Source organism: Echinops telfairi, unplaced genomic scaffold (genome assembly GCF_000313985.2).
Source record: "Echinops telfairi isolate 266 unplaced genomic scaffold, ASM31398v2 ScPeMD7_443;HRSCAF=831, whole genome shotgun sequence".
Taxonomy (NCBI): domain Eukaryota; kingdom Metazoa; phylum Chordata; class Mammalia; order Afrosoricida; family Tenrecidae; genus Echinops; species Echinops telfairi.
Genome location: NW_022104341.1, coordinates 82,389,185 through 82,397,900, shown reverse-complemented (window position 1 = coordinate 82,397,900; position 8,716 = coordinate 82,389,185). Strand labels below are relative to the sequence as shown.

Genomic DNA, 8,716 nt, shown 5'->3' with positions numbered 1-8,716 from the left:
GTTGTAAGCATCTCAGCACTGGCAGGGGTCTCCACATGGCTCCTCCAGCTCAAAGCACTAGGATAGCTCCATTTGTCTTGTCAGCTGCAATATCTCCCAGGGAGTGAGTGTGTGTCCCGCCTCCAGCGAGCTACCAATCTCCTTAGTCTCTCCAAATGAGGTCATCAAGCTGCCACCTGATTGACAGGCCAGACTCCACCCCTCCACTCCCAAGTCTCAAATTGTCAACAGATTATGCATATACCACAGGAAGTTTCTTAATTCTGTTGTCACACACACACACACACACACACGGATGCACGCGCACACACACACACACACACACACACACACACACACAGCCCACCCCTTACCCCCTACCTGCCCCTTGTCAATTTCAAGGCATGGGGTAGGTGAAGGGGCACTACATACTTACCAGTCACCTCTGGGTAGGCCAGAAACACATCATTTGCATAGCAGGCAAAACCATCTCATTTTCATAATCCACAGTTACTTCATTTGCATAGGTGTATTGTGTGGCCAGACCAGAAAAGGTCAAGTTGTTTATAGCGTACTCAGGAAGTGCCAGTCAACTTGTATCAAGGTGACAAATGGGGGTGGTAGGGAGAAGCTGTTTTTCCTAAAACCCAGGCATAAGACCACATAGAGGAACTAATTTCTCCATAGTTACGTATTTTCTGTTTCACGAATATTAAAAACTTTATATCCGACATCACGGTGACCATATAGAACAGAGTAGAACTTCCCCTGTTGATTTCTGATACTAACCCTTTTTGGGAATTGGAAGCTTCATTTTTCTCTTGAGGAATAGCTGGTGCTTTCAAACTGCTGATCTTGTAGTAGAGCAGCCCAACCTGCAACCAGCATGCCACCAGAGCCAGAATCAGCTTGGTGGCAGTGAGTTGTTTTGTTTGTTTATACCCATCAAAACATTTGCCATTTATTTTCCCCATATCTGTTATGTACTTTTGCTGGAACTAATCTATTTATGGCTGACTCCCACAGGTTTCAGCTCAAATGCCATTATTTCACTTATCTTGTCTCACATTTTATTTTTTTGGAACAATTACACATATTTGTAATTATATTTTTTCTTATTTACCTGCTTATGCTTGGAAGCAACATTGTTTTTAATCTTGTTTATATTTTTACATTTGTCAAATAGTTCAAGATCTTACGTTGAATTTAGGGAGAAGTTTTAGATGCTGTATCGTAGCTATTTATTAAAATCTACTGGGGCAGACTGAGAATTCTATCATTGCCTTGTTCACTAATGGACTGACTATGCAGTTCAGAAGTCAAGGAGACTTTTTCTTTATAGTGTCTAGAGTAAACTATATTTGAGTCATCCTTAGTTTGACAAGGAGCCCTGGCGGTGATGTGTGTTAAGTGTTGGGCTGCTAACAAGGGTTCATGGTTCAAGCCCACCAACTGCTCTGTACGCAGGAGATGAGGCTATTACTGTTACAGTTTTGGAAACCCTTTATAGATTTGCTATGAGTCATTTGATGTCAATGTGTTATTTTAACCACACTGAGTGCGATAGTTAGGATTTTGTGTTGGTTGGGCTGGGCCAGAGTTCTCAGTGGTTTGACAGTTAAGACCTAGTAATTCCCTGTAGTGTAACTTAGCACAATGCAATCACTTCCATAATAGGATCTACTGTGAGCAGCCAATCAGTTGCAAGATGTAACACTGTTATTCAAATCACACCCCTGATCAGATCAACTGAAAGGAAGTTTTCTCAGGGGTGTGACCTCCTTCCAAAATAAGTATACACTGTGGAAAAATTTGTTTGCTTTTAGCTGAGTCCAGAACCTACAACTGGCTCCTCCCATAATCTCCAGTTCTTTGGACTTAAGCCTGAGGCTTGCTACCTGCCTGCAAGTTATCAGTATTCTCCCATCTTATATGTTGGTCTTGGATTCAGTAGTTTCTACAGCCACAAGACTGTTGTCCTCATGCAGATCATGGGTTCATCAGTTCCTGTAACTAACTGCGTCCGGAGAAACCTGCAGCTCAACATCTGACCCGTAAATTTGAGACTTACCCACTTCCATCACTGTGCGAGCCATTTTCTTGACGCAGATTTCTCTTTCTATACACATAGATTCCCATTTCACTGGTTTTGCGTCTCTTGAACACCCAGTGTAAGACACGAATCATAGTATCAGCTATGATACTTTCTTTTGTTATGTTTGTGATTTTAAAAACTTGGGACATCTATATGAATATGAATTCTCTATAAAATTATACTCTATTGAAACAACTTTGACTGCTCACATTTAATAGGCTTAAAATATGAAGATGATTTATGAACTTTGTGAAAACCTCAGTAAAATTTTGTAGTTTTTGATTCCAGTCTTTGAACATTTTCCTTAGATTAATCTCAAAAGTTTTCTCTTAAAATGTCACTTTTGGATTGTTTGTTATTATATATTATCCACCTGTCATTTGTGTACATGGTTAGGTTCCAAAGACTAGGTCAATATGTGAAATTAAGTTCTGTGAAAATTGATTAGTTAGACCACAAAATGGAGACCACTCTTATGTAATTGTCAAACTGAATCATTGCATAATTGCAAAACCACTCAGAATTATAGCCCAGCCAAGTTGACACATAGGTGCAACCATAAAATTTATTTTCGTTGCTACTTCGTAAGTGTAATTTTGCTACTGTTATGAATTGGGTGGCCCCTGTGGAAGGGGCGTTTGACCCCCCAAAGGGGTCACGACCCACAGGTTGAGAATCGCTAAACTAGAGGGAAGTTGTACATTTCATTGGGCTATACTATACCCTGACTGGCTCATCTCTTCCTGGTGACCCTTCTGTAAGAGGATGTCCACTTGTCTGCTGATGGTCTTTGGGTCTCTACTCCACCCTCCACCTCATTCACGTTGATGTGATTCTTTTGTTCTGTGTCTTTGATGCCTGATACCTGATCCCATCAACACCTCATGATCACACAGGCTGATGTGCTTCTTCCACGTGGGCTTTGTTGGCTGCTTGTTTTATCTTCAAGTCTTTAAGACCCCAGACGCCATATCTTTAGATAGCTGGGTACCATCAGCTTTCTTCACATTTGCTTATGCACCCATTTCGTCTTCAGTGATTGTGTCGGGAAGGTGAGCATCAGGGAATGCCAGGTTATTAGAACAAAGTGTTCTTATGTTGAGGGAGTACTTGAGGCCCAGAGTTCATCTGTTACCCTAATACTTAACATATAAATATATGTACATAGATCTATTTTCCTGTGCTTATATATAAATATGTTTACATATGTCCATGCCTGTATTTAGACATCTATAAATGCCCTTTGCCTTCTCTAGTTCTTTCTTCTATTTGCTTTTACTTTCCTCTTGCCCCACTATCATGTTCAGCCTTCATTCAGGTTTCAGTAATTCCTCTAGGGTACATTCCCTTGGATCAAGCTCTACCAGGCATCCTATGCCCTCCTTGCCATCTATTTTAGATCACTTGTCCCTGGGTTTGTTAACACCCACTTCTCCCATGTCCCCTCTGAACCATCATTCCCATTGTTTTCTCCTCCGGATTGTTTATCCCACCTATCATATCTTATCTAGATAAACATGCAGAGACAGTAATAAGCACAAAAACAAGACAGAGCAAAACAAAACAACAAGAACGAAAAACCACCACAAAAAAGAAAGAGCCTATAAATAGTTCCAGGTCTGTTTGTTTACCTTTAGGAGTGTTTTCCCATAGAGTCTGATGGGGTGCCACGCCCTGGCCCCTATTTTTGGTATTCCCTGGGGACTTCATTGCTTTGCCGCCCTTGCTGCTCTGTTCCACGCCCATAATTCCCGCATTGTGCCTCCAGTGTAGTGCAATGGTCAGTGAGGGATGTCTTGTCTTGTGGTGAGGCCAGCCCTATGGTCCTCTCTGTGCACTGGCTTCTCTGAGCAGGAATATTGTCCTCAGGGCTTGGTGGCTAGGATGTGTTCCACTCTCTGCCCCGCAATCTCTAATGGTTCCCTGCTTCGTGTTGATATGTTGCATTCCTGTCTTTGGCACCTGGTTGAAGACTGGTCCCTCTCTCCCTCTCCTGTGGAGCTATAAACAACACCCTCCCTTTCAGTGTAGGATTAGTGCCCTGTTCCCCTGCTACCAAAATTTTTTTTAAATTAAAAGATCATTTTATTGGGGGGTCTTACAGCCCTTATAACAATCCATACAACAATTGTATCAAGCATATTAGTACATATGTTGCCATCATTATTTTCTAAACATTTACTTTCTATTTGAGCACTTGGTATCAGCTCCTCTTTTTTCCCTCCCTCCTCCTCTTTCCCCCTTCATGACTCCTTGATAAATTGTTCTTGATTTTAGGGCCAAAACATTCAGTCTTTACTGTTAAGTGTGATGCTACCTGTAGGGCTTTTTCCTTCTTCTTATATAATCAACGAAGTTTCCTTCTTTTCCTAGTTTGCAGATAATTTTTATATGGAATAGATGAAATATGTTTCCAAGTGCATTTTCTGTATTTTTTGCGATGATAACGTTTTTCTGTTTTAGTCTTGGTAAATTACTTTGATTGCTTTTCTAAAATGTTAAACCAATCTTGCATTACTCAAATCCATTTATTCATAATGTATTATCTTTGTAATGTATTGGTGGGTTTGATTTGGTAAAGTTATTGCATCTATGTTCATGAGGGATTAGTTTATATTTTGCTTTTCTTGTAATGATTTTAATTTATTTTATTTATTTAATTTTATTTTTTTAATCATTTTATTAGGGGCTCATACAACTCTTATCACACTCCATACATCCATCAATTGTGTAAAGCACATTTGTACATTCTTTGCCCTCATTATTCCCAAAGCATCCACTCTCCACCCAGGCCCCTGGCATCAGCTCCTCATTTTTTCCTCCCTCCCCGTTCCCCTCTCCCTCACGAACCCTTGATAATTTATAAATTATTAATTTGTCATGTCTTGCCCTGTCCGACGTCTCCCTTCTCCCACTTTTTTGCTGTTCATCCCCCTGGGAGGAGGTCACATGTAGATCTTTATAATCGGTTCCCCCTTTCCATCCCACCATCCCTCTACCCTCCCAGTATCGCCACTCACCACTGGTCTTGAAGGAATCATCCGCCCTTGATTCCCTATCTGTACCAGTTTACATCCTCTGGTCTAGCCAGATTTGTAAGGTAGAATTGGGTTCATGATAGTGGTGGGGGAGGAAGCATTTAGGAACTAGAGGAAAGTTGTGTGTTTCATCGTTGCTACATTGCACCCTGTCTGGCTCATCTCCTCCCCGAGACTGTTCTGTGGCCTACAAATGGGCTTTGAGTCTCCACTCCGTACTCCCCACCTCATTCACAATGATAGGATTTTTTGTTCTGATGATGCCTGATACCTGATCCCTTCGACACCTTGTGATCGCACAGGCTGGTGTGCTTCTTCCATGTGGACTTTGTTGCTTCTGAGCTAGATGGCCACTTGTTTACCTTCAAGCCTTTAAGACCCCAGACAGTATACTTTTTGATAGCCGGCACCATCAGCTTTCTTCGCCACATTTGCTTATGCACTGTACATTGCTTTTTTTAATGTACTGCTTTAACAGTGTCCCACAAATTTTTATGTTTTCACTTAATTTAAATCCTCTCAATTTCTTCAGTTCACAAATTACATGTGTATTAGTTCTTTTATATGTTAGAATTTTGTTTGCCATTATTTCTATTTTCTATTGTGGTAATTTTTACATGTGCTATTTGCACTTGAAAATTACATATATTCTGCCATTGTGTGGAGTGTTCTACCATGTCAATTAGGACTAATTGGTTGATAATTATGTTAAAAGTTTTTATTTTGATGCAATACTTAATGATTTTCTGTTTATTTTATGAGTTAAAAGGGGGTTTTAGGGTCTCAAGAAAGATTGGAGATAAGTGCATATGTTTTAATTTTTTAAAGTCTTTGATATTTTATCTCTGATTTTTTTTTTTTAAGTAACCCAGTCTTTTGGACAGTTGTTACACTAAACTAACTCTAAGACAAGCTTGATCTGTGGTATTAAGAATTAGAATTAGATGGAAGGAAATTATTTGTCTTTTGGGGCACATTTGTTAGAATATAAGTTTTAAGTGGGAAAATGAAACCTATTTTACAAGCAAAAAATAAAGGGATATCGAAGTGATTTTCTGCTTCTGAAAGACATTTTGAAGTTTTCTTTATTGCTGTTGTAAAATTGACACTGTAAACAAAAGGTATTATGTGCTCTATTCACTTTACATTTTGTGCTTGCTTTATTTTTGCTCAGATATTTAAAAAATGCTAGTAATTTTTTCAGTTTCATCTCACTCATGCTTTCTTTTTCCAGTTGACCTCATAATTTTCAGCCCCACTTGAAGTGAATTATCTGAGCTGAAGGGACGAAGATTATTGCCGGCAAAGTGAATTAATGGGCTCCTTTCCCTCGTTGCATTTCTCAAGAGCTATTTGGACTTATTTTTAAATCTTTATGCTAGACATCTGGTCTAACAAAGGAGACATAAACTTCTAAGTGGAATGAGGACTTTTTAGATGTATGGGCACCTTGTAAATAAAGAATACCTTTTTAAGGAATAAAATAAATAAAATAAATAAACCCTGCACCCATCTTCTCACAATGCAGTGTGAAAGCTAGGAAGCTGATGTTAGTATAAATACTGTTTACTGGACTTCAAGGCTGTTCGGCTTTTACATACATTCGTGGCATGTGCATGTGGGTGTGTGTACACAATCCTATATAATTTGGTCAGATACATAGATTTGATTGAATGTAACCAATACTAGTGTGAGGTACAGAAAAATTCCATGATTACAAAGGAATTCCCTTATATCTACATTTGTAGTTTCCCTCTTATCCTTATTAATATCCCTTTAAAACCACTGATCTTTTCCCCTCTCTAATATTATCAAGGAGTCATGGTGGCATATAGGTTAAGTGCTAGACTGCTAAGGAAAAAAATCAGACACTATAGCAGAGAGATGTGGCTGTCTGATTCTGTGAAGATTACAGACTTGGAAAACTTTTGGGGCAGTTTTACTCTGTTCTATAGGGTTGCTTTGAGTTGAGATTGACCAGTTTGAATTTATAGTGTTGCTATTTTGATAATATAAATGGAATCCTAGTAAATAGTTATTTTCTTTTTATTTGATTTACCCCCACTTCCACTTAGTGTAATACCTTTGAGATCCATCTGTATTCTTGCATATATCATTAATAGCTCTCTGTTTCTTGCTGAGTAGTATTCCATTGTATGCTACACTACCATTTACATTGACCATCCCCCCCCCAATTATTTTTTTGGGGGGTCGTACAACTCTTATCACAATCCATACATCCACCCATTGTGTCAAGCACATTTGTACATTTGTTGGCATCATAATTCTCAAAACATTTGCTTTCCACCTGAGCCCTTGGTATCAGCTACTCATTTAACCCCCCTCCCTCCCACCCCTCTCATGAACTATTGATAATTTATGCATCATTATTATTTTTTCATGTATTACACTGACTGATATCTCCTTTCTCCCACTTTTCTGTTGTCCACCCCGCAGGGAGGGGGTTTATATGTAGTTCATTTGCAAGTATCTTGTCCAGATCTGTTTTTGTGTCTTTTCATTCTCTTAAAATCATCTTTTGCAGAGCTAGGGTATTTTGCGGAAGTCTAATTGAGTCAGATGTTTCCTTTTATTAACTTTGCTCTCGATGTTACATCTAAGAACTCTGCTTAGCTCTAGGTCTTGAACACTTTTGCTTATGTTTTCTCATAAGTTTTTTATTTAAATCCATAACCCATTTTTGTATGTGATGTGAGATTTAAGTCGAGATTCTTTGTTTTTTGTTTTCAGTCTTTGGATGTCCAGTTGTCCCAGCACAATTTGTTATAAGGGTCTATGCTCTGTCCACAGAACTTTTTGTCATCATTGTTAAGATACAGAGTGAGTTTTTTCCTGTTTCCTGTTCTGTTTCTGCCAATACCACTCTGCCTTCATTGCTGTAGTTACAATAAACCTTGAGGGCAGTGGTGATTGAAGGAGGAGGCCCAGGCTTAAACTGGTCAGCACACCTCAAGCATGGCCCCACTTGTGTGTCAGTGGAGGTTTGTGTGTTGCTTTGATGCTGCATAGATTTCAGTGGAGCTGCAAGGTCAAGAGGGAGTCGGAAGAAAGGCTTGATGATCTGTTTTAGAAATCCAATCAGTAAAAGCCCTGTAGGTAACACACATCTGATCTGTAACCTATTATGAAGTTGTACAGAACCAGGGAACATTTTGTTCCATTCTGAATGCGGTAGCCATGTATTCTGGGCCAACACAACAGTTAGCCCACTGTTACAATACTGAGTAGATTGAGACCTTCACTTTATTTTTTTGGTCACAGGTTTTTTGTCTTTCTATATAGAATTTTTAAGAAGTTTATTTATAGCTATAAAAAGTCTTGCTGAGATTTTGATAGGAATGATATTAAGCCCAGAGATCAATTTGGGAGATTAGGCATTTTTACTCTCAAAGTATTCCAATTTATGAACACAGGTCTCTTTATTTATTGATATCTACAACATTTTATAATTTTTAACATTTGGTAGTGTTCATATCCTGTACATGTGTTGTTAGATTTATAAGGTGAGGGTTTTTTCCCCTCCACAATCACACATGGTGTTTGTATTTTAATTGCAATATGTGTGTCGTTATATAGAGAGAAT

The 8,716-nt window shown here is 38.9% G+C and overlaps 1 long non-coding RNA gene across 1 annotated transcript in view; it reads left to right on the top strand.

Annotated features, from left to right (window-relative positions):
• The window catches only part of LOC123521869, a 24,370-nt gene extending 17,684 nt beyond the window's left edge, over nt 1-6,686 (top strand). The window contains exon 2 of the long non-coding RNA XR_006680203.1: nt 6,347-6,686. This is a non-coding gene — a long non-coding RNA (uncharacterized LOC123521869). The remainder of the gene's footprint in view (nt 1-6,346) is intronic.
• Nucleotides 6,687-8,716: the final 2,030 nt, after the last annotated feature.